This window comes from Ictidomys tridecemlineatus, chromosome X (genome assembly GCF_052094955.1).
Source record: "Ictidomys tridecemlineatus isolate mIctTri1 chromosome X, mIctTri1.hap1, whole genome shotgun sequence".
NCBI lineage: Eukaryota > Metazoa > Chordata > Mammalia > Rodentia > Sciuridae > Ictidomys > Ictidomys tridecemlineatus.
The window spans coordinates 75,796,414-75,820,521 of NC_135493.1; the positions used below are offsets into that span (position 1 = coordinate 75,796,414).

The 24,108-nt window shown below is 44.7% G+C and overlaps 2 long non-coding RNA genes across 2 annotated transcripts; one reads left to right on the forward strand and one right to left on the reverse strand.

Moving 5' to 3' along the window:
- Window positions 1-1,512: 1,512 nt before the first annotated feature.
- Window positions 1,513-3,864, reverse strand: LOC144371602 (uncharacterized). The gene is made up of 2 exons (XR_013431570.1): window positions 3,470-3,864; window positions 1,513-1,760 (listed from the first exon to the last, which is right to left on the reverse strand). It is a non-coding gene; the product is annotated as an uncharacterized LOC144371602 (long non-coding RNA).
- Window positions 3,865-3,923: 59 nt separating this feature from the next.
- On the forward strand, window positions 3,924-20,783 carry LOC120888572 (uncharacterized). Its single transcript, XR_013431571.1, has 3 exons — window positions 3,924-7,571; window positions 8,984-9,236; window positions 20,600-20,783. It is a non-coding gene; the product is annotated as an uncharacterized LOC120888572 (long non-coding RNA).
- The last annotated feature ends 3,325 nt before the right edge of the window (window positions 20,784-24,108 follow it).

Here is a 24,108-nt window from a genome sequence, read left to right on the forward strand (position 1 = left end):
ATACCCTGACCTTGTGTCTGACAGTGGCTGTGGGCTGCAAATGGGGAGTAGGTGCCTTGGGATCCGGAGAAAAGGCCTTAAATGGATGCACACATAATCAACTCCAACTGGCCACACCCCAAAGGAAGGCACAGCCCCCACGAAACACTCCTCCCGTTCCCCTCTGACTGCATGCTCCCATATTAAAACACCCCGCCCCCACCAGCCTCTCCTTGATGTCAGCAGAAGAAAGCAAGCGAGGGGTGACAGCGCAGCGTCCTCTTGACTCCCTGTGTCCTAGAGGAGACCGTGAGGTTACCGGTGCCAGATCCCAAGCCCTGCGTATCAATCAGGCAAACGGCTTCCCAAGGCCTACAAGGGGGTTTGTAGAATGTGCACATCCACCTCAAGGAACAAAGATAACACAAGGCCAAAGAGTAGGATCGCTGTACCAATAGGGGCGGTTCTAAGGCATGGAAAACACCCATCCTTGACACACCATGCTATGCTGGCCACTGTGAGCTTGACAGGCTGCTCCTGCTTTCATCACATCCCCCACCCCACCCCTCCCTGCTCAAAAGCCCTCTGTGGCATCCAGGGCCAACCAAATGGGGTTTAAGTTCCTGGGTCTGGCCCTCAGGGCTCTTCCTGCCTGCACTGCAGGCGAGTGCAGAATCTTCCCTTGCCCCTCCCAACAGTTTTCCTGGGACATCAATGGGATCGCTGCTTATTGCACCCACACGCCCAGGCCTTTGGTGTTTTAGAAACATAGCTGTAATCATGCCAGCACCTTCATTATGCTCTTCCAAAATAGAGGGGAGAATGTCTAAGTTCAGCAGTTTCTGGGAAACAGCTCTCATGAGTGGACCCTCACCCCTCACCTGTCCCTCCCTAGAGATGAGAAATCAAAAGCACTTGGTGTGTGCCGTGTCCAACCTACACAGGCACCGGAGTCCAGGACAGCTTTCAGACCTGCTGCAGCTGGAGTCTTCTCCCGGCTCATCTCAGAGCCAAAAGCAGCTGCTTTCCAACAAGTCTTTTTCCACTCCGAGTTCTTTCCTCGGCCCTAATGTCCACCAACTGAGGCTCCTGGCTCCCGCACATGTCCTCATTCCCAGAGCATGTCTCTCAGGTTTCCACAGATTCTAACCTTCCACTCCCACTGAAGAACATGGAATCCTCCCGGTGCCTGCAATACCCGGCCTCAGGGACTTTGTACTTACTACTCCTTGAGTGTTTCCGATCTCACACGGCAGGCACCTCATGACAAGGAAGCCTCCTGGCTCCCAGTGCCCACCTCCCGGAGTTAAATGTCTCTCCTCTAGGCTCCCTCGCCACCTCATCCCAGCATTTAACACACCAAACTGCCGCATCTGGCTGCTTCACTTCCATGACAGCCCCATCTCGACTGTCAGATGGGGGCCACAGGACGAGACCGGTGAATTCTTGTATCTCGGGTGCCCAGCAAAGTGCCTCACCTATCATAGGCGGTCAGTAAGTGTACGTTGAATAAAGGAGTCCATGAGCAAGGTGTCTCATTCATGAAATTTTTATTTCCCCCTACATTCCAGAAAACTGTGCAGATACATGTAAATATCCATTGTTTTGGGGACGTCAGACGCTGACCAGCTCTTTATTTTATCTTTATATTTGGACGGGGAATCATTGCACTGTCAAGTCCTTCCAACTTTCAAACTATGACTTATTCCAATCCTCTAATATGTTCCAGACATACAATGATTATAGTCTCCCACTGTCTTTCACACAACAGCACATCTCTCCTAAAACGGAAACGAAGAAGAGGAAAACATTGGAACCCAGATGCTCCACTTAAATGCTCCATGGAATGTCCAGAAAACCAAGGATTTTGAAAGATTGGTTATGTCTGACTCTCATTTCAACTGAGGTCTAATGATGCCGTCCTTTCTTGGTGTTTTAGCTTTTGCAGTGGGGGTGGGGTGGGGGTGGGGAAGGTACCCAGGGCCTGGCACATGCTAGCAAAGTGCTTCACCACCACGGAGCTACATCCCCAGCCTGTATCATTTAACCTGAAACCAATTCGTGCCTATCCGATATTTGTCTCTAGAAGAGGGGGCAGGGGGCCGCGGGGCTAAAGCAAGCAGAACTTTGAAATGTGCAAACTGAAAGCACAGTCACCAAGAACCACAAATAGCACTGGAACACCACTGTCCTGGGCAGTTTGTTCTCCCTAAGCCCACTCTGCCCCTGGACTCTTCACTGGTCAGAGCCTGGCTCTTTCTCTGCTCCAGGGCCTCTTTTCCTACCCACAAGAAAACAAAGTGAAGACTCGGCCTCAGCCTCCCCTGCTGGCAGCAGAAGCCCCTGATTCTAACGCGAGATGGGGACCTTTACTGGCACTGTCCCCGGTACTGATCATTTCTCCCACCATGGCTCTAGCCCTGGCACTGGCATTTGCTTGCACGGGTACTGGTGCTGATGCTTGCTTGCTTCAGCCATGGCATAGGCCCTGGATCTGGAACTGGCGCTAACACTGGCACTTGTCACATCACCAACAGCAGCTGTGTCTCGGGCACCAGGTATCTCCTCCTCTTCTTTCAATGCCTCATTTACTGCCACGGGAAGGATCTGGGGTAGGTGTCATTCACCTTGGCCACAAACTCCGGGATTTCCATCTGTCTTGCTTCCTTTGAGAGCCCCACAAGCACACCGAGCACAGGGGCCTGCTGTTGCACACCTACTGGCGCACCACGTACTCGTGTTGCACACACGCTTTGGTGACGAGCTTTGGCGACGGCTCCCCACAGATGAAATGCTTTTTAGGCGGATATACCTGCAACACCCTCAACACCTCCCAGAACACCTCCTCGGGGACACTGTTTCTGGCCTGCATGAAGATCAATCGAGTCCAGGGTAATCATCGGAAGCCCAGTCTGTGGCGGGCCCTGGTCGCCTGTCAGGCCCCAAAGCAGGGCCACATCGGTTTTTCTGATCAGGACATAGGAGTGCTCTGTCGCATCAAGTTCCTTCACCTAGGACCCAAAGACTAACTCGGGGAGGTCAGAGGCTCTCTTGAAAATCGACACTCTCGGGGAAGAAGCTCCTGTACCTCTGGATGACACACTTCAGCATGTCTGCCCTTTTGATCAGCACCGTCTTCGCGTTCTTAACCAGCAGGTACTGCACCAGCAGCTCAGCTACTTTCTAGCTCCCGGGGTCTCTGGGCATGCGCATCAGGGATGTTGGGGCCCGCGGGGTACTCGGCGCTGGGGGCCCTAGGGGTTGCTGGGGTCCACAAAAGCAACTTGCAGAAGCACCTGGGCGGGGGCTATGTGCCTCCGAAGAAGTGCTCTCGGGGCTGCGGGGAGCAGAGCACTTAGCGGCCCCGCGGCAGGCGCCCCCGTGGGGATCTCTTGGGCAAGGAGGAGAGGAGGAGGAGGAGGAGGAGGAGGCCAGGGGGCCTCTGAGACCCGCAGGCCCTGGGTGTCACCTCTACCGCGGACGTTCTCACCTGCGGCTTTGGCTGGCCCAGGAAGCAGGAACTCTGGGAAGAGATGCGCGTCCACGGGCATTCGGCGGCCGGCCGGAGGAGCGCTGTGTGTGAGGCCGCGAGGGCTGTGACGTCGCCGCAGATGCTGCGGCCGCCGCCGAGAAGACCCGGAGCCCCAGGGTCTGGAGCCGGACGGAGGCCGCCGCCCTCAGACCCCAGGACCAGGCGGCGGGGAGGGGAGGGGGCTAAGCCTCCTCTGCCCGGGTCTTCCAGGAGCTGTGGGAACGCGCGGCCGCCGCCCCGCAGTGCCCCTGCCGATAGGGGACGGTACTGCAGGCTGGGGCCAGAGGGATGCGGGGGCGCTGCTGCCAGAGCTGGGCTGGCTGCTGGGAGGCTTGCAGGGGGCCACAAGCCTCAGGGCCAGGCCCAGGGGAAACACCCCCACCCTCACCCCCCACCCCACCCCCCCCCGGGAACTGGTCAAGGTTACTGGGAAGAGTCGGATCCTTCTGGAGGATCATCGCCTCCCTCTTCCCCTGGTGGAGAAGGCTCCTTTGGAGTCGCCTCTGGTCCCCACAGTAGCCTTTTCTCTAGCAGTGGCCCCTGCCGCTTCAGCTCCAGGTACCCCACCTGAAGTCCCAGGCGTTGATGGGCGCCTGGCCCCCAGGAAGCATTTAACATCCTTCCTTTGCGTGCCTTTCATTATTCGAGCCTACCCCGTGTCTTGGCCTCACGGCCTGTACACTGGGGTCACCACCTTCACCCAGGTGTAGAGCAAGGACCTGGGCGACAAGCGACCTTGGCGGAGAACTGCAGGCGGGCATGGTTCTTGTTCTTGGCGAGCGGTGACTCTGGGGTGGGGGGAATTGGCAGTTCTTTTGTGTACTATTTCTCTCCTAGTCGGGGCAGACAGTCGTTGTTAATTATAATCTCACTTTCCCAGTCAATCACCATTCTTCAAGACGCCTTCTAACTTGTGCCTGGTTCCTCTTACTCCCATCTTACTAGGCCTCATTCTTCCTCAACAAACTGCTTTCTTCCACTTTGCCTTTCATCTGAGGGTCACCCAGGAAACCCCTGGCTCTGAGGTCAGCCCCTAGGAATCCCATCAGTAACAAGAAGATGTCTCCGGCCCCGCAAGTGCATCCATTTATTGTCCTGTCGTGCAGCACGATCCAGCACTCCTGGCTTTCACCCGACCCTTTCTAGGCAGTATCTGGTGGAGCCTCCTTCCACATCCCTGAAGAGTCCGACTCTTTTACGGCAGCACTTTTTATACCTCACTACAACATTTACTCAATTTCCATGCTATTGCTTCAGGGCTTTCAGATTCTCTTTCATTGCTCAAAATTCCATTGCTGTTCATTTCAACATAGAGATTCAGAATTGTTCGGACTTTAAGTCCCCCGTCATTATTCTTCCCTTTCAAAGGTTCTTCAAACCCTGTGGTGGCTCACTCCAGTAATCCCAGTGACTCTGGAGGCTGAGACAGGACACTGGCAAGTTCAAGAAGCAGCCTGAAGGAGGTAGTGAGGCCCTGTCTCAATATAAAATATTAAAAAGGACTGGGGATATAGCTCAGTAGCAAGGATCCCCTGGTCCCGATGCTCAGTACCCACACAACCCTGCTCACCCAGGCCCGCGTGCGTGTGTGCGCGCCTACACACACACACACACACACACACACACACACAAGTTGTGAAATTCTTCAGATATTTTCTCTATATGAAAGTCAGGTCAGGATCACTATTTCAAGTTAAAGAAAATCCTTCTTTGAATATTAACTAGAATTGTTTAGGGTGTACTGTTGACTATGAGCAGAATTAACATTGTTAAAGTAAGGAGGCTTCTCATCCAAAAAGCCACATCTTCTTTCATTGATTCAAGTTGGTTATCGGAATTCTTTAGTTTCTCTTTTGTAATTTGCCTTGTATATCTTTGTTTCATTTGTCCACAGAACTTTTAATTTCATTGTTGCTATGAATTAGAGAGTTTCCCATTGTAGTGTCTAATTATTTCTGCTGCATAGGAAGCCTAGTGGTTTTTGCACATTTTATCTGGTACATGGCCATCTTTAATAACAAGTCTCCATAATTAACAATGCTGTTTCAGTGGATTCTTTTGCACATTCTTGGTAGACAATCACATTGCATATTACAATGGAGGTCCTCACTTTCCTCTTTCTTATTCCATTGACTGGGACTATGGTACCACATGCACTAACAGCCGTCATTTGAAACTTGCTTTTTGAGAATTTCTGCTTTTAGTGGAAAGGACCCTATTGGGGATAATTACTGTATGCTGTTGGTTTCTGCTGCCACCCTTGCCAGTTATCAACTCATTGTCTGTCAGACCCAAATCCATCCTTCTTTGCCCTGCCTTTTAGTGCATGCTCAAGCTGATCTCTGTTAACCTTTCTCCCACGCCAGCTAACTGAGCATCAGACTTTGTCCAGAGCACTGGAGGACCTGACAGATCCCAGCAGGAAAGTACTTCCTGTCTAACTGCTGTCTCCCAATTGAGGTGACTCACTGTAGGAGGTTAGAGGCCAAAACAGACAAACTCCAGCACCCCCTCCGTCTGGGCTCTCTCCCAACCACGGCTGCCATCTTCTCCAGAGGAGCTCAAGTCCGCAGCCCCTGTCACCCACTGACCGACTACTTGTTCTTTCACTTGCCAGCCATGCTTTCTTCAACAGGTCTGATTCTCAGCTGGGAAGGAAGTGTGGGCATCTGTACTCCTCTCTTGGCTGCTTGTTCTCAACCTGCAAGAAGGAAGTCCTTTTTGTACCCACTATTTCTGGACCCTTAAAGATACTCTTATTTAGCAGTGTCTGCCTCTTGTTGCTATAGCCATTCTTTGCATCCAGTGCTCTCCATCCAGGTAACCAGCATAGTTGCTGCCTCCTGGTGGGACCCTGGCACACATACCAATTATCAACCTAGACATATTATATTGTCCTTTAAACCAAACCTTCCAGGGGTTTCTTTTTCAACTGGGACGTGCATTTAAAATTCCATCCAAAGGCTCTTCATCTTCTGTCAAATTTCTCACATGACTTTTCTCCCATAACAGCTTTCTAAGGGTAAAGAAGCCTAGGAAAACACAGAAAGCATGGACAAAGAGAGAGGCGTTAGAAACCTTTGCAAGAGGAGGGACAGGGCAACTTTCTTTTAAGCCCTTGGTGAATCTATCACTGCACACTCTCATTAAGGTACTCCAAGTACCATGGGTCGCTCTCTGTGTCACCCACTACACTCAGGCCATTGGCCATGTGGAGGGTTTAGTCAGTGAGTTGGAGGAGAACTCGATTCCCTGAAACACTCCCCACCTCCATGATGGAACTCACTCTCAGTCCTCCTTTGCTATCCTCCAGACATAACCTTTCCAAAAAGCTGCCCAAGCCAAAACTCTGTGCACAGCCAGACCAGTGACCGGCTCTCCAGGGCAAGCGAGGGGACATCTCAGGCCCAAACGTTTGCCATGTCAGAAGAGGAATCACCAGACCATAACCATGTCTGAGCTCAGTCTGACACTAGGCAGATTCAGAGGGTGCCATGTGGTCACGCTTGCATTCCTGCTCACTGCCTCTCTGTGCCTAGGAGACATAGTCCTCTACCAACCCACTCGACTGCCCATGCTGGCCTGAGCTAGAAGAGCAAAGAAATTAGGTAAAAGGCAAATCATGAACACACTCCCCGCAGTCAGAAATTCAAACAGCAAGTAAACCCTTCTTCAGCTGTTCATCCCCACTAACAATTCAGGACAAGTCAATTAAACAACAAAGAGACAGTTTGTACCCCACATATTGGCCAAAATTATTTCAATAGATTAATATTAAACATGCTAAGAGACTGGAAACAGGTAAGCCACATTTGTTAAAATCTGAAATTCCCTTTTGCTTGTTTTCTGTCTCTGTGATAAAACACCGGAGGAAAAGACCTTCAAGAAGGAAGATTTATGTTGGCTCATGGCTTCAGAGGCGACAGTCCATGGTCACTTGGCCCCACTGATTCTGATCCTGTAATGAAGCAGAACACCATGGTGGGGCAGGTGTGGTGAAGCAAAGCTGCTCCCTACTTGGCTACTCCAAAGCAGAGCATAGAGAAAAGCCACTGACCAGGTAGGCACCCTGGGTCACACCTCCAACAGATTAATACCCTGATGAGGTGAAAGCCCTCATGAGCAATCGTTCCCCCGAGCCCCACCTGTGAACATTGCTGCACTGGAGAACAAGCCTTCAACACATGAGCCCGTGGAGGACATTCCAGACCTGGGCCAGAACCCCTTGACAAAAACCATTCATTTGTGGACGTTCACCCTGAGTGTGGTTTCCAGAAATAATACAGGACAGCCAGGAAAACTTGGATTTGGGATCAATAATAAGAATTTTCTTTGTGTAAATGTTCCTATGCGATATCTGACACATTCTGACAGCAAAGCCATTAGTAAATTTCAAATAATTACTCGGGCTTTATGTGAAATTCAAATTTAACTAGACAGCCTCTACTTTTATTTGCTCACTCTGGCAACCTGAATCCTAGAGACCCAGCTCATGCCATGCACAAGAAGATGTGCATGCGAATTCTCATTGACATGTCTTTTTTCCACAGTGAAAATGATACAAATATTCACAAGGAAGAGCACTGTGACTGAATACCACCATATGTTAAAACACTGGGGCCTCATTATATTTACTGATGTTAAAAGAATTTAGTCTTGGGCTGGGGTTGTCAGCTGAGGAGCACTCACCTAGCATGCGTGGGGCACTGGGTTTGATCCTCAGCACCACATAAAAATAAAATAAATGTTATTGTGTTCACCTACAACTAAGAAACAACTAAGATTTTTTAAAAAATCTCTTTTGTGTTTCAGCATGTGGTGGAGCAATTTCTATAATTTGATATGACTTCTAAAAGCTAAACACAAAATGAATTACACATTTATGTAGGAAAAATTCCTTCACATAAATGCATAGTCCTAGGTCTAAACGGATACTCACTAGCCTGTCAAGAGTGACCACCTTTGGAGCAATGCTTTGAATTGGGGGGTTGGAGCATGCACTTCCTATGGAATATTCATCATTTCAAGTGTGACTCCCATTGCAGGCAAGTTTTAACCTTACCAAATTATATAAATGCCTGAGCCTGTCTTTGGGCTTTGTGATCTTTTTTGTTGATGTACTCATCTTATCTTGAGCAAATACAATGCTGTTCTAATCAGTACATCTTTATCATAAGCTTAAGCATGAGAATTAACAGGGTGTCAAACCATATATAATCTGTAACATTTTGTTTGCAATGGGTATACTTTCTTTGGCACTTAAACATTATAAATTACATACAATGAAATGCACAAATCTAGATGGTAAGAGTGGGGATAGCTGATCTCATGAAATACATCCACCTGTGCAGATTTTTCACAAATCAGGATAGCCATGACCTCAATCACCCCAGCATGTTCCCTGATGTTCCTTTCTGATCAATATCCACCTCTCCCCCAGAACTAGCCACAGTTTTCTCTCTATCACTACAGATTCATTTTGCCTGTTCTGCAACTTTACCTCAATTGAACCACCAGATGGATGTGCGCTGTTTTTTCTGGATTCTTTTCCTCAACATGATGTTTTTGAGACTCATCCATCTTCACATGGGAATTTGTAGTATTTTTTCTCATTGTTGAGTGGTATCCCAGTGGAAGAATACATCACATTTGGTTCAGTCTCTGATTAGCCATGGTGCATCTGACCTGACCAGCTGTCTCTTTCCACGCTCCTTCCCATTGAAAGGTATGGATCTATGCCGAAACTCACTACTGTCAATTATCACAAGTCATTCCAAGTTTTGTTACTCACTCAGGCATATTCAAAGTGAGGAGAGTCCCTGGAGGAGGGAGAGTTGGGGGCAGCTCTTGGAAATAAGTGAGTGAGAGGAACACCCTGTAAGATTTTTGACCAGTGCTGAGGGAAGTCCTCATTTCCATTGTCTCTTGGAGTGTGGCACAGAGGCAGATGAGGGGTTGGGTGAAGGTGAGGGAGCTAACAGTGAGTTTAGGAAGGTGTGACATTAAATGGAGAGAGAAGGTCTCGTGTGAGGTATCTCCCATCAGGTCTTCTAAACGTTCAAGTTCCTTTAATATCTGACAGAGAGGAGGTAGCTGGTTATATTATGTGGGCACAGGAAGCCTAACACAGGTGCATGCTTTTGAATAGGTGCCTGATCTGAGCTCATGTGCCTGGTGCCAGACCTGATGATGTCAATGTCACACCAATCTGGCCCTGAATTGCATGGGGCAAAACTGGAGGCCTTAAACCAATAGGGTTTGGTGTGGATGATTTTTCAGGTATGTCTCATGAGCTTCAGTTCAGCTATCATGTGGCCAATAAGCGGTAGTGTGTTCCTTGGTGCAGAATGCAGGCCTGGCGCTTGTCAGGCCCAGCTGTCAAAATATAGTTGCAGCCCTGTGCATACCTATCAGCAGAGAGAGGATCCTTCAGCAATAATCTTGCCTCAGGGAGCACTAGACAGCATGTTTTAGCCCCCGTGGGAATGGAATTTGTCCTCCTAGGGTGGGTGTGGGAATTTCAGGTGAGGATCATCAAAAAAGTGGGGTTTATGGTGCACAGAGTGGGGCACAAATGAGGAAAAGGATAAAAGCCTAGAACATGGATGTTTTCTGGGCTGTGGCCAGCCTTCAGGATATGGGGGTTGGATGGGAGGTAGTTATCATTTGGGCTGTGATGATGGCCTCCCAAGACAGATCCAGGACATGGAGGACACTGGTCAAGTTCAGAAAGTCTATCAGCATAACTGTGCTAATGATGATTCAAGGGTATACCACAAGCCGGGGACACATGATTTCTCATTCATCTTGATGGCTATTCAGCTTAAAGTCATGGTCCATGGTGTTGTAGGGGAATGACTGAACACTACAGGTAGGGATGATACCGTAGGTGCAGTATGGCTCAGGTGGCCTAGCATCATGACGAGGAATCTGTCCCAGATCCAAGACAACAGCCACTATCAAGCATCAACAGGTCAGTCATGTTACAAAAGTTCCACAGAAACATTTTCAAGGTTTTAGGGTGTGTTCTGAACATTGGAATCTGTCTGTTCATAGCAATGTTCCAGGACCTGGACAGGCTACCCAGATTTCAGCTTTGCATGGTGATTACAAGGTAGACTCGGGTATGAGATTTTAAAATATTGGCATCTGGGGCTGGGGCTGTAGCTCATTGATATCGAGCCTGCCTCACATGTGTGAGGCACTGGGTTCGATCCTCAGCACCACATAAAAATAAATAGATGTTGTGTCCAACTACAACTAAAAAATATTCTTAAAAAATAAAATATTGGCATCAGGGGCCACCTTGGGATCTTCTTTGCCTTCCTGCAAGATCTGCATGGTGATAGGTACTGATCTGTATGCCAATACCTCTTTTTCCTATCAGGAAGAGCCTGAAATTCTACCGTGACTGGGGAAAGCTTTAGGGGTTAGTAGTACCTGATTTCCAGAAATGTGGGAAAGCAATGTTACATATTAAGCTGCTCCATCTATGGACAGTGGGTTCCATTTCATTACCTGCAATTGGTCCAGGTGGATTTTGCATGTACCCAGAAAGCACAGAGGAATGGAATATAGGGGGCAGCTCTGGAGTTGGGGGTCATTGTTGGGCCCTTGCGACTTGGAGCCCAAATGTGTCCATATGACATCGTTTGCCAACATGGGAAATTCCACTGGTGTCCATTTGGCTTGTTCATTGTTTACCATGATCATTTTTAGTTTGAGTTAACTTGTCATTCTTTGGATCAGGGCATCCACTGACCACTTATTGGAGTAGCCAGTTTAATGGGGGCTATGACCACAGTGAAATCAAGTAGAATAATGGGCTCAATGGGGTAGATCGGAGAAGGTGAATGTCCTTCCTTATATAGGCTATAATCCCTCTTAGTGGAAAGGAATCCCTGTGTGAATTTGGATGGATCCCTAGGGACTCAAGCATCCTGAGAACCTATCTTGTTGCAGGCCACAAAGCGTTGAGTGTTATGAGGGCACCAATGAACCACCAAGTTTCCATTTGGCCATGACCCTGGAGGGTGAAAGGGGCACCAAAGTACAAGCAAGTGCCTGTTTTTGATGTTGAGCTACAAGTTCTGATTGAGAAAATTGGGGAGAGCTAGAAAGGATATATATTGGGAGCAACACTGGGAGGTAATGGCCCGGGTTTGCCCCAGGAAGGGCTACTTGTGGGTCATTTGAATAGTCCATTCTTAGATGCCTTCTGGTTCTGAGACACTTTGCCTGACATGACGTCATTGCAGAAGCCAGAATCTACATGTTTGTAGTACCTGAGAGTCTCTTCTGGGTCTTGGATGATTTGAATTTCAGGAGGTTTTATAATTAATCTCCTGGGAGGCATTTTGCTTAAAGACTTTATTTTGTGCTTAAATGTGGTCGACTATGGAGTCCAGGTGGCCTCATGGCTGGCCAGTAAATGTGATCCTTCCAGACCCTCTTTCACAGTAGCTATTATTCCAACAGGGAAAGACTTAGAGATGCCCTGTTCTTTAAGGAATGGCTCTAAGAAATAGGTGCTTTGTATCTACATCTAAGGGGCATGCCCAGAGCTAAGAAGGACATTCTTTCCTTCCAGATGCATACTGAAGTATTATTAGAAGAATTGGAATTATAAGAATCTTGCACAATTCTTGACTTTCCTCTTCAAATGAGTCCCACCTGCCAAAGGCCCTGTCATTAAGTACCACAATGATAAGGTCCCCACACCCATAATGTAGGAAGGACAAGTATAGGGTCCTTCTTTGGAGAATATTCCATTCTCAGAGAGCCCCATTAAGAGGTCAGGCAGGATCTTCAACTAGTTATAAATTGACAAGTCCCATGAAATGCAACTTGATGGACCTCAGGATGGAACAAATTCAGCTCAGTCAGACCCCTTTCATCATCTGGCTCCTTGGAATCCTACATTAAAACTTCAAATTTCAATTAAGATCTTGAGGATCATTTTTTCCAATATTTTAAAGATCCAACCAAACTAATTGTCCAAATTTATGGGGTACAGTATAGGAGTTTGCCTCATGTATACATTGTATGAAGATGAAAAATACAGTAAAAACCATTTCCATCTCTTAAGCACTTAACGTTTCTTTATCTTGGGAAACTTCAAACTTGTCTCATTTACTTCTTTATTAACCAGGTAAGGTAGTATTGTGAACTGTAGTCACCCTACTGTGTAGAAGAACATTACAATTCATCCCCCCCACATAACTCTATTTTGGTTCCTATTGTCCACCCTCTCCCATCCCCTCTCTGTCTTGCCCTTCAGTCATGGCTGTGTGTGTGCTTACTGTGTAAATCAGTCAATGTAATCCACCAAATTCACAAAGTGAAGCAGAAAAACCAAGTGATTGTGTCAATCAATGTTACATGAGTATCTGACAAAATTCAATATTTATGTGTGCATAAATAAACTCAACAACCTTAAGAATGTAAGGGAACTTTCTCAAGCTGATAAAGGCCATTTACAAAAAAAAAAAACACTTATCAAACTCAAAATGTGTTAAATGAGGCTTTGTCAAAATTAAAATCTGTCGCTCTTAGCAAGACCCTGATACGACAATGAAAAGACTGGGGGGAAAATCCTGGCAAAGCCTCTATTAAAGCTCAAACTAAGAAAAGAAGCACCCCAATGAGAAAGTGTGCAAATTATTTAAAGAGACACTTGACTAAAGAAAATATAAAAATGTCAGGTAAGCATACTCCAAGATGCTCATTAAGTAAATGCTAATTCAAACAGCAATGAACTTCTAGGATGCAGAGGAAGTTAAAGTTCTCATGTACTGCTGGTGGGGATGTAAAATGGTACAACCACTTTAGAAAACAGTTTTCCGGTTATTTTTCTTTTTTGATTGGGAGTGGGCGGAGACACACTATGTTGTTCAGGCTGGCTTGGAACTGCTGGGATCCAGCCTCCTGAGTAGGTGGGACTAGACATGCACACCATCACACCTGGTTGACTGGAGAAGATCCTTAAAAATTGTGCACACATCACCATACGATTCAACCATTTTCTCCTAGGCATTTGTCCAAGAAATATGACGGCACATATGTGTGCAATGAGTGATTTGGGAATGCTCATAGCTGCCTTATTTGTTCTGAGAAATAATGTCCAGTGGTTCATTTTCACATACAGTATTCAGACTTAGTTGGATCTAATTGTAGCCATTTTAATTATAGTCCTTCCCTTTGCCCACCCTAATTTTAAAATTAGCCAATCCCATAGATTGTACTACTGAATCTCCAATCAGGGTGAAGGGCAGTGCTGCATTAGGTATGCAAACAGGCAGACTGCCCATCCAGGTGTGCTTGCTAGCCAGGTTCTGTAGTACACCCTTCTGTCATAATAAAAAGTTTGCCTACCCCCCCTCCACTTTGAGCACATGCTTGATTTCTTGTGGCCTTTTGGTATCTCTAAAATTTTAAGAGCCAAAAAGGAGAAATGACCTCTCACTGGCATGCCTCACATTTTCCCACAGTGGATATTCCCCTTTGTTACAACCAGGAATAGACCAACTTGTTTAGAACTACAGGAATCCATCTGCTGACGCTTGTCTGGAAGGTAGTCACAGGAATGGGATTTCGACCAGGATTCAGCTGAATCCACTGTGTTTGACTCAAGTCAGTAATAGTGTGCACATCTGAGACTCCCTCTGTCTCGCCAATCAAGAGCCAAAGTCACCTGATACAAGGCTAATGAAATTCTCAAGGGTGTCATCTTACTCATATAGATGGTACATGAAAATTTGGTAGAAAATTCAAGCTGAATTCCACTCTGATATTCTGTTGAAATCTTCCTCATTGGTTTCATTTTGTTTTTGGAATTGAGTCCTTTAGTTTTATGGTTTAGATATTAGGAATTCCCCAAAATTGTCAAATGTGAGACAATGCACAAACCTTCAGAGGCAAAACGATCGGGTTAGGAGATCCTTAACACAATCAATGAGTTAATCCCCTAATCAGGATTAACTGAGTGGTAACTGAAGGCAGGAGGATTGGCTGGAGGAGGTAGACATTGGGGGTGTGCCTTTGAGTATCTATTTGTATCTGGTGAGAGGAGTCTCTGTCTCTCTGTTTCTTGATCATCCTGTGAGCTGCATTCCTCCACCACACCCTTCTGCCATGATGCTCTGCCTTGCCTTGAGCCCTGGGGAATGGAGCCAGCTGTCTATGGACTGAGACCTCTGAAACCATGAGCCCCCAGATCAAGTTTGCCTCCTTGAAAATTGTTCTTGTCAGGTCTTTTAGTCCTAGCAGTTTAATAGGTATCCAAAAACACTTGGGAATTATTTGATTAATCATCAGATTTGTGTTCTTCCTCGGTGAATTTATTTTCTGGCCTTCTAACAGTTGTTCTTATGATCAGTCTGCTCTTGTAGAGTCTTTGATGTCATTTGTCTGTGAGACGGTCAGTCAATGAGGGAGGACACTTACCCTCCAAAAGTGTGTCCTCCAGCTGTGCCATGGGACCAAGGAGCTCAAAAGGATCCTGAGACCAGTGTCTTTTAGACATATGTGGTTCACCATATCAAAATGTTCAAAGGACTTCTTCAGGCTTTTATTTGTGTCCTTGAACAGGGCTTTGTTTAGTTTTACTAGCCCAGAATCTGCTGGTTTTGTCTGTTTCCTGATTGGTGATAACTGGTCTTTCGCCAAATTCCACAGACACCGAGTTACAGAAGTACTATTTGTACGGGGTTCTTGTTCTCAGGGGGTCATCTTAATCAAAACTGCCCTTCTTCCAAGCCAAATGCCTGTTTCCTTCATGTTTACTCATCACAATGAGGACATGTGTACTGGTCCCAGACTGACACATTCTCCTGAGGGACAATTTTAAATTGCTGTGGCCCCTTGAGGGATATTTTGACATGAACTAAATTTTTCGTTTCAGAGATACTTCAAAACAAGAAGTGAGTAAATCCCCACTTGCAGATGTTTTTTCCTATTTCTAAAATGGAGATGATTTTCTGTAATAGATGAGGCATCCCTTCTTTGTCTCTATCCCTTGGGAGCTTATTCTATATTGGCTTTTGAATTCATAGGCTGTGATGCAATTAGCAAAGCCTGGCGTCCCAGTGCTGCCATTCTCATGACAGCGTGTTTATCAAAACCTTTCTCCATATCTAAACGTGTTTTCCTCATTGGGCCAGAACCCCTACCAAATGGGTGTGAATCTTGAAATGCTTTGCTCTTGCCTAGAGAGGACGCCAGAACCAAAGCTGAGTGTGACCAAAAAATTTCTTCGTGATATATCTCACAACATGTTGAACTAATGTGGATCAAGTAATTTAATTACACTGATGAGGATAGTTCCAAAGTATATGCTACCTGCCAAAGACACAACCTCAGCCAGACTAGAAAGGTAAGACAGACAAAAACCAAACCCTGGAGGCCCCTCAGAACAGCTGCACATGGATTTTATACAATTGCTTCTGGCAACAACCCATAAATATGGTTATTGTTTTACATTCTTAGGATGAGTGCTTTTTCTTCACTGGAAAACTATGGCTCTTAAGATATTCTAAACAATTTTATCTTCTCCAAACTTGGAGAATCGCAAACATGGACACATACATCACTGGTACTATTATTAAAAAAGCAATTTAACCCCCATGCCTGAGAATTTCACTGTCATTGTATACAGATTTGAGGAAGATAGAGCAAATGGAATTCTCAACTCTAAGTATCAAAGCTCACAGAAATCCTCAAACTTCCAAGAACCAAGCTATTGACATTGGCCCTAGTGAGGATAGGATGGTACCCTCTCAAATCCCCCAGGTGGCACAAGGTGCTTGCTCCTGAGTTAACATCACACTGTCCATGCACTGGGAAATTACTTCCAGCCCTGATTTCAAACATAGTACAGGCTAATGCATCTGAATACCAGACATCATGTGATGCTTCCAGATGTATCACACACTATGGTCTTTGTTTCCAAAGCCCTCTTAAACCGTTTCTACACAGTCTAGAAACATGGTCACTGAGTCTTTTGGAAATGACACAGGAGAAAAACTGCCCTTGAACATCAAAGAGAAAGACCTCATGTGGTACTGCACATAATCAGCACAAAAATAAAACAGAGATTTTTGATCCAATTAGAAAGACATGCATCATTGTTTCTGTATTTCAATGACAAATCCTCTGGAAGGGAAATGAGGAAAACTGCCCTGTTTACAATACCCTCAAAAAATAAAAAAATAAAATACTTGGGAATCAACCTAACGAAAGAGGTTCACTGATAGTTTCATTCCACAATGAAACTATAGAACACTAAAGAAAAAAATTAAAGAAGACTTTAGAAAATGGAAAGAGCTTCCTTATTCTTGGATAGGCAGAATTGATATTATCCAAATGACCATACTACCAAAAGTGCTATACAGATTTAATGCAATTCCAATCAAAATTCCAATGATATTCCTCATAGAAATAGACAAAGCAGTCATGAAATTCATCTGCAAAAAAATAAGAAACCCAGAATAGGTACAGCAATCCTTAGCAAGAAGAGTGAAACATGTGGCATCACTATACCAGACCTTAAACTATACAACAGAGTAACAGTAACAAAAATGGCATGGTATTGGCATCAAAATAGACCTGCAGACCAATGGTACAGAATAGAGGACACAGAGACTAACCCACATAATTACAGTTATCTCATATTAGACAAAGGTGCAGAATACATACATTGGAGAAAAGATAGCCTGTTCAACAAATGGTGCTGGGAAAACTGAAAATTCATATGCCACAAAAGTGAAATTAAGCCCTTATCTCTCACCATGCCAAAACTGAACTCAAAGTGGATCAAGGACCCAGGAATTAAACCAGAGAACCTGTGCCTAAAGAAAGTAAAAGTAGCCCAAATATTCCTCATGTCGGATTAGGCCCAACTTCCTTAATAAGACTCCTATAGCACAAGAATTAAAATAAAGAATCCATCAATGGGTTGGATTCAAACTAAAAAGCTTCTTCTTAGCAAAAGAAACAATTGGTGAGGTGAATAGAGAGCCTACACCTTGGGAACAAATTTTTATGACTCACACATCAGATAGAGCACTAATCTCTAGGGTATATAAACAACTCAAAAAGTTAAAAACCAGGGCTGGGGATGTGGCTCAAGTGGTAGCGCGCTCGCCTGGCATGCGTGTGGCCCGGGTTCGATCCTCAGCACCACATACCAACAAAGATGTTGTGTCCGCCGAGAACTAAAAAATAAATATTAAAAAATTCTCTCTCTCTCTCTCTCTCTCTCTCTCTCTCTCTCTTAAAAAAATTAAAAAAAAATAAAAAATAAATAAATAAAAATAAAAATAAAAACCAAAAAGACAAATAACCCAATCAATAAGTGGCCAAGGACCTGAACACAGATATCTCAGAAGAGGGTATACAATCAACAAATATACAAAAACATGTTTAACATCTCTAGCAATTAGAGAAATGCAAATCAAAACTACTCTAAGATTTCATCTCATTCCAGTCAGAATGACAGCTATTAAGAATACAAACAACAATAAATTGGTGAGGATGTGGGAGAAAAGGCACACTCATATATTGCTGGTGGGACTGCAAATTGGTGCAGCCAAAGCAGTATGGAGATTCCTTGGAAAATTGGGAATGGAGCCATCATTTGACCCACCTTATACCACTCCTTGGTCTACCCAAAGGATTTAAAAACAGCATACTACAAGGACACAGCCACATCGATATTTATAGTAGCATGATTCACAATAGCTAAACTGTGAAACCAACCTAGATGTCCTTCCATAGATGAATGGACAAAGAAGTGTGGTATATATGCACAATGGAATATTACTCAGCAATATAAGAGAATAAAATGTTGGCATTTGCAGGTAAATGGATGGAGTTGGAGAATCTAATGGTAAATGGAGCTAGCCAATCCCAAAAAACCAAATGCTGAATGTTTTCTCTGATATAAGGAGGTTGATTCATAGTAAGGTAGGGAGGGAGGGCATGGGAGGATTAGATGGACTCTAGATGGGGCAAAGGGGTGGGAGGGGCCATAGGGATAGAAAAGTTGGTGGAATGAGATGGACATCATTACCCTAAATACAGGTATGAAAACATGAATGGTGGAATGTACTTTGTGTATAACCAGAGATATGAAAATTGTGCTCTATATGTGAAATATGAGTTATAATACATTCTGCTACCAAATGTAACAAATTAGAATAAAAAATTTTTAAAAAGGGGGAAAAAGTCATGTATCATTGTGCCCTGAGGACTAGACGTCTACTCCATGGGGAAACCTCAAACTGACCATTTGAAGGATTCTCCAGAAGCAGCTCATGTCAGAAATGGACAGATTCTGTATGCCAAAGAGTGCAGAATAAGCAATCTACTTCAGAAGTGGCAGCATCTGCCCCAAACTAGGTTAATTTCTCATTTTTCTCCACTCTTTTTCTGTCCATTTACTCTGCTCTCAGTGTTACCTATTCAATTTGGTCACCCTCACGATACTCATACATTCTCCTTTCTTTCAGTTTATCCTATTTCTGACCCAGAAGGAAAAAAAAACACTTTTTGTACCTTTTTGCCAAACGATCACTATCACTCTTAAGATATCTGATTACTGGATTTATAGCTCCTTTCTTAATAGCCAAAATGTGTAGCCATTTCTTGAAACAGTTCAGAAGGCAGGATTCCTTTTATACACTCCTGCTTCCCTGTGTAAATGTTGTTCTCCCTGAGCTTCAGTCTTGTACAATGGACCTGGACTACACATCAACAAAATGCTCCTGCTGAGTTCAATACAGTCTTGGCAGCAAAGCGTAGACCCTCAAGAATGGGAAGAAGCATTTGTTCTATCCACAGTCACTGCAGCTGCTTTGTGAGAAACATCTGGCTGATCTCAAAGAATTTGCCCACCTCAGGACACAAAATATTCACTCAGTCCAGCTGTGGGAAGTCATGCTCAGACTCCTAAGATATTCTGGACCCCAGCGGGTTACCACTTGTATGGACATCAGGGTGACCCTCTTCTGCCTCTGAGCCTGGGGATTCTGCAAAACTGGCAGAGTCTTTGAAATACTTGATCCCCTGCCTTTGCATGTTTTCCTGGGGAAAACTCCCAGAAACCCCCCAAGTATAGATGCTTGTGAGAATTGCCAAGGGAAACTGCCTACCGCTTTTGGCCCCTCTGCTGGCTATAATTCCCACAGCAGACACAAAACAAAGGGGGAAGGTGGTCCCAAACACTTCTCTGGCCTACTAGATGTCACAGATGGCATAATGTCCGACACAGAAGCCCCCACAGCTCTAAAGCCTTGTTGCTGACTTGCTCCATATTGTCCCCTTGGGGGTACATTTTCCCTCAATACCACCAGCAACAAATCCAAATTTGTTCAACTACAAACATGTTCCTGGTGATTGTTAGTTGGTGAGTATGGATGTGTTATGAACACCTCTTGGCTTGTCACCCATTCTCTCCCATGCCCCAGCCTTTGAGCTTCTTCAGGTCAAGTGGACTAGACGCAGTTTAATTTGTCTTTTCTCCCCAGTGCAGGTGGTGAGTGAATGCAAGATGGATGGGGGAATGCATGGATGGGTTGATAAATGAGGGGGAAAGGAACATACAGAAGTGAAAGGAAAAATAGTAGAGGGAGAGAGGACCAGAGAGGGAGGGAAGGAGGAAGGAGTGACTCAGGACTTCCAGCTATATTCCTTGGCTCCGGTGCATGCCCACTTATTTTGTACGTTATTTCCTATGGGATTCTGTCACTGGATGCCTGCTAAGGTGACATTATGTTTGAAGGCAGTCTCAACTCCTCTTCAACCAATTTTCTGCCTCCACACTTGTTTTTCTAGTCTTTCTCCCTTGTTTGTCTTCTCTTGCTCAGGGAGCCTCCCAGCTTTCAGCAGATGCCTCCCAGTCTCTTCCTGGATCCACAGCCTCTTCCCAAGGCTGCAGTCCTACGTTTCTAGTTGGACCACATGGGGGCGCTCAAGCAGAGGGAATCTTGGACCTTTTTTTCCTTTTATAACTTTCTAGGTTCCTTTGTGAATAAACGACCAATGTATCTTAGCATATTTACTACAGTTCCTTGGATGTGTTCTCCATAGGCTCTGGCAGCTGTCATGAGTCATGTGCCTCAGAGGAGCAGAGGATTCTCTATGTGGGTGGAGGATTCATCAACTGAAAGTCACAACCATAAGAACAAGGGAATATGCCTGTGGAGGGTTGCCATCTGTGTTGGACTCTGCACATTACTTCACTGAAGCTCGATCCTTTCAACAGCTGCAGTAAAACAGGTTTGTTGTCCTTATTTACAAATAAGGAAACAGACATAGAAATGTTACAGTTGAGGAGATCCAAGATGGTGGGCTAGAGGGAGGCTGCACTCCCTGTTGCTCCGTGACCTGGGATTCAAGCAGTATGAAAACTGTTTCTCCGTGAGTTACTAGAGGACCCCCGACAGCTGCTCCCGGGTAAGAATCCAGGCCAACATCTCCCCACAAGTCCCCGGGCATCACCGTCTGCACAGGACCCCCAGTCTCCACTCCTGTGCAGGATCACTGGCCACCGCTCCCATGTGGATCCCCGATCCCCGTCTACCAGTGTGAGGCTCTCCAGGTCACCTCCATCTTGGGACACTGCAATCACTGCCATATTCACCTGCTCTTAGAGACACTGGGCAGGATCTGGAGACCGCTACCAGCCACAACACTGCATGCCACAGAGCTGCATCTGGGAACACATTACCCAACACCACCAACCAGCCTGACCCGACACCCCATCTCTGAAAATAGCCGCCTCCATCTTTGGACACATTTGTCACCATCTTTATTTTGGGAAACTCCCAGCTCTGGACACCGGTTGGGGCCTAGATGCAATCTCAAAGTAACTACAGTCCACCAACTCCCCCCTCCCCTGCTGTCATTAACCCAGCTTAGTGCAGCTATGTGGCCAGTCAGTAGCTTGCAAAGAGTGGTCCTGACCTGCCCTGCAACAGGTGCAGGTGACCAGGCCCCAGAGCACAGCCCACAAGACCTCCAGAGAGAGGGGTTCCTGATTGAACCCAGGGCGATGTGCATGCTGCGCAAACATTCTACCATTGAGCTAGACCTCAACTATCACATTTCTTTTTTTTTCTAAATTTATTTATTTACTTATTTTTTGTAATTTGTTATACATAACAGCAGAATGCACTTCGCTTCATAGTCCACAAATGGAGCACAAATTTTCATTTCTCTGACTGTACACAAAGTATACAATCACACCACTGGTTTTCTACCCCCATGCCCCCTCCCTTTCCCTCCCTCCCTTTTGCCCTATCCAAACTTCCTTTATTCCTCCCATGATCCCGCCCTCCCCATTATGTATCAGCATCCACTTATCAGAGAAAACATTTAGTCTTTGGCTTTGGGGGATTGGCTTACTTTTCTTAGCATGATATTACCCAACCCCTTCCATTTACCTGCAAATGCCATGATTTTATTCTCTTTCATTGCTGAGTAATATTCCATTGTGTATATATACCACAGTTTATTCATCAATTCTTCTATTTAAGGACATCTAGTTTGGCTCCACAATTTAGCTATTGTGAATTGTGCTGCCATAAATATGGGTTTGGGATTGGGGCTGTGGCTCAGCAGTAGTACACTTGCCTGGCATGTGTGAGGCACTGGGTTCGATTCTCAGCATCACGTATAAATAAAGTTCTATCAACAGCTAAAAAAAATTAAAATACCAAAGAAAACCCCAAAATCAAATCAAAACAAACAACAACAACAACAACAAAAAACATTGATGTGGCGGTGTCCCTGTAGTATGTTATTTTTAAGCCCTTTGGGTATAAACCAAGGAGTAAGATAGCTGGACCAAATGATGGTTTCATCCAACATGATGAAGATTTGGGTATATTTTTCTTTTATTAGATGCAGTGTGTCTGGTCTAATTCCTAGGTCCTTGATCCATTTTGAGTTGAATTTTGTGCATGGAGAGAGATAGAGGCTTAATTTCATTTTGTTGCATATGGATATTCAGTTTTCCCAGCACCATTTGTTGAACAGGCTGTCTTTTCTCCAATGTATGTTTTTGGCACCTTTGTCTAGTATGAGATAACTGTTTTTATGTGGGTTAGTTTCTGTGTCCTCCATTCTACAGGTCTATTCTGGTGACCATAGCATGCCATTTTTGTTACTATTGCCCTGTAGTGTAGTTTAAGGTCTGGTATAGTGATGCCACCTGCTTCACTCTTCTTGCTAAGGATTGCTTTAGCTATTCTGTTTTTTTTTTTTCCCGGATGAATTTCATGACTGCTTTATCTATTTCTAAAAGGAATGCCATTGGGATTTTGATTGGAATTGCATTAAATCTGTATAGTGCTTTTGGTAGTATGGTCATTTTGTCAATATTAACTCTGCCTATCCAACAACAAGGAAGCTCTTTCCATCTTCTAAGGTCTTCTTTAATTTCTTTCTTTAGTGTTCTGTAGTTTTCTTTGTAGAGGTCTTTCACCTCTTTCGTTAGGTTGATTCTGAAATATTCTATCTATCTATCTATCTGTCTATCTATCTATGTATCTATCTATCTATCAATCATCTATCTATCTATTTGAGGCTATTGTAAACAGGGTATTTTTCCTCGTTTTTCTTTCAGAGAATTTGTCACTGATGCACAGAAATGCCTTTGATTTACTGGTGTTGATTTTATATTCTGCTACTTTTCTGAATTCATTTATTAGTGCTAGAAGTTTTCTGGTGGAATTTTTGGATCCTCTAGGTATAGAATCATGTCATTGGCAAATAGTGATAGTTTGAGTTCTTCTTTAATTTCTTTTGTCTGTCTAATTGCTCTGGCTAGATTTTCAAGGACTATGTGAAATAGATGTGGTGAAAGACGGCATCCCTCTCTTGTTGCAGTTTTTAGAGGGAATGCTTTCAATTTTTCTCCATTTAGAATGATGTTGGCCTTGGCTTAGCATAGACAGCCTTTATGATGTTGAGGTATGCTTCTTTGATCCATAGATTTGATAGCGTTTTAAACATGAATGGGGTGCCGTATTTTGTCCAAATGCTTTTTCTGCATCTATTGAGATGATCATATGATTTTTATCTTTTGAGTCTATGGATGTGATGAGTTACATTTTTTGATTTCTGTATGTTGAACCAACCTTGCATCCCTGGGGTGAATCCCCACTTGATCGTGGTGCACGATCTTTTTGATATCTTTTTGTGTTCAGTTTGCCAGAATGTTATTGAGAATTTTTGCATCTATGTTTACATTAGAGATAATGGTCTGAAGTTTTCTTTCTTTGACGTCTCTTTGTCTGTTTTAGAATCAGGGTGATATTGGCCTCCTAGAATGAGTTTGGAAGTATTCCCTCTTTTTCTATGTCATAGAATAACTTGAGGAGTATTGCTAGAATTTTTTTTTTCTGAAGGTCTTGTAGAACTCAGCTGTGAATTCATCTAGCCCTGGACTTTTCTTGGTTGGTAGGCTTTTGTTGACACATTCTATTTCATTACTTGAAATTAATCTGTTTAACTTGTGCATGTCATCCTGAATTAGTTTGGTAAATCATATGATACTACAAATTTGTTGATGTCTTCTATATTTTCTATTTTAT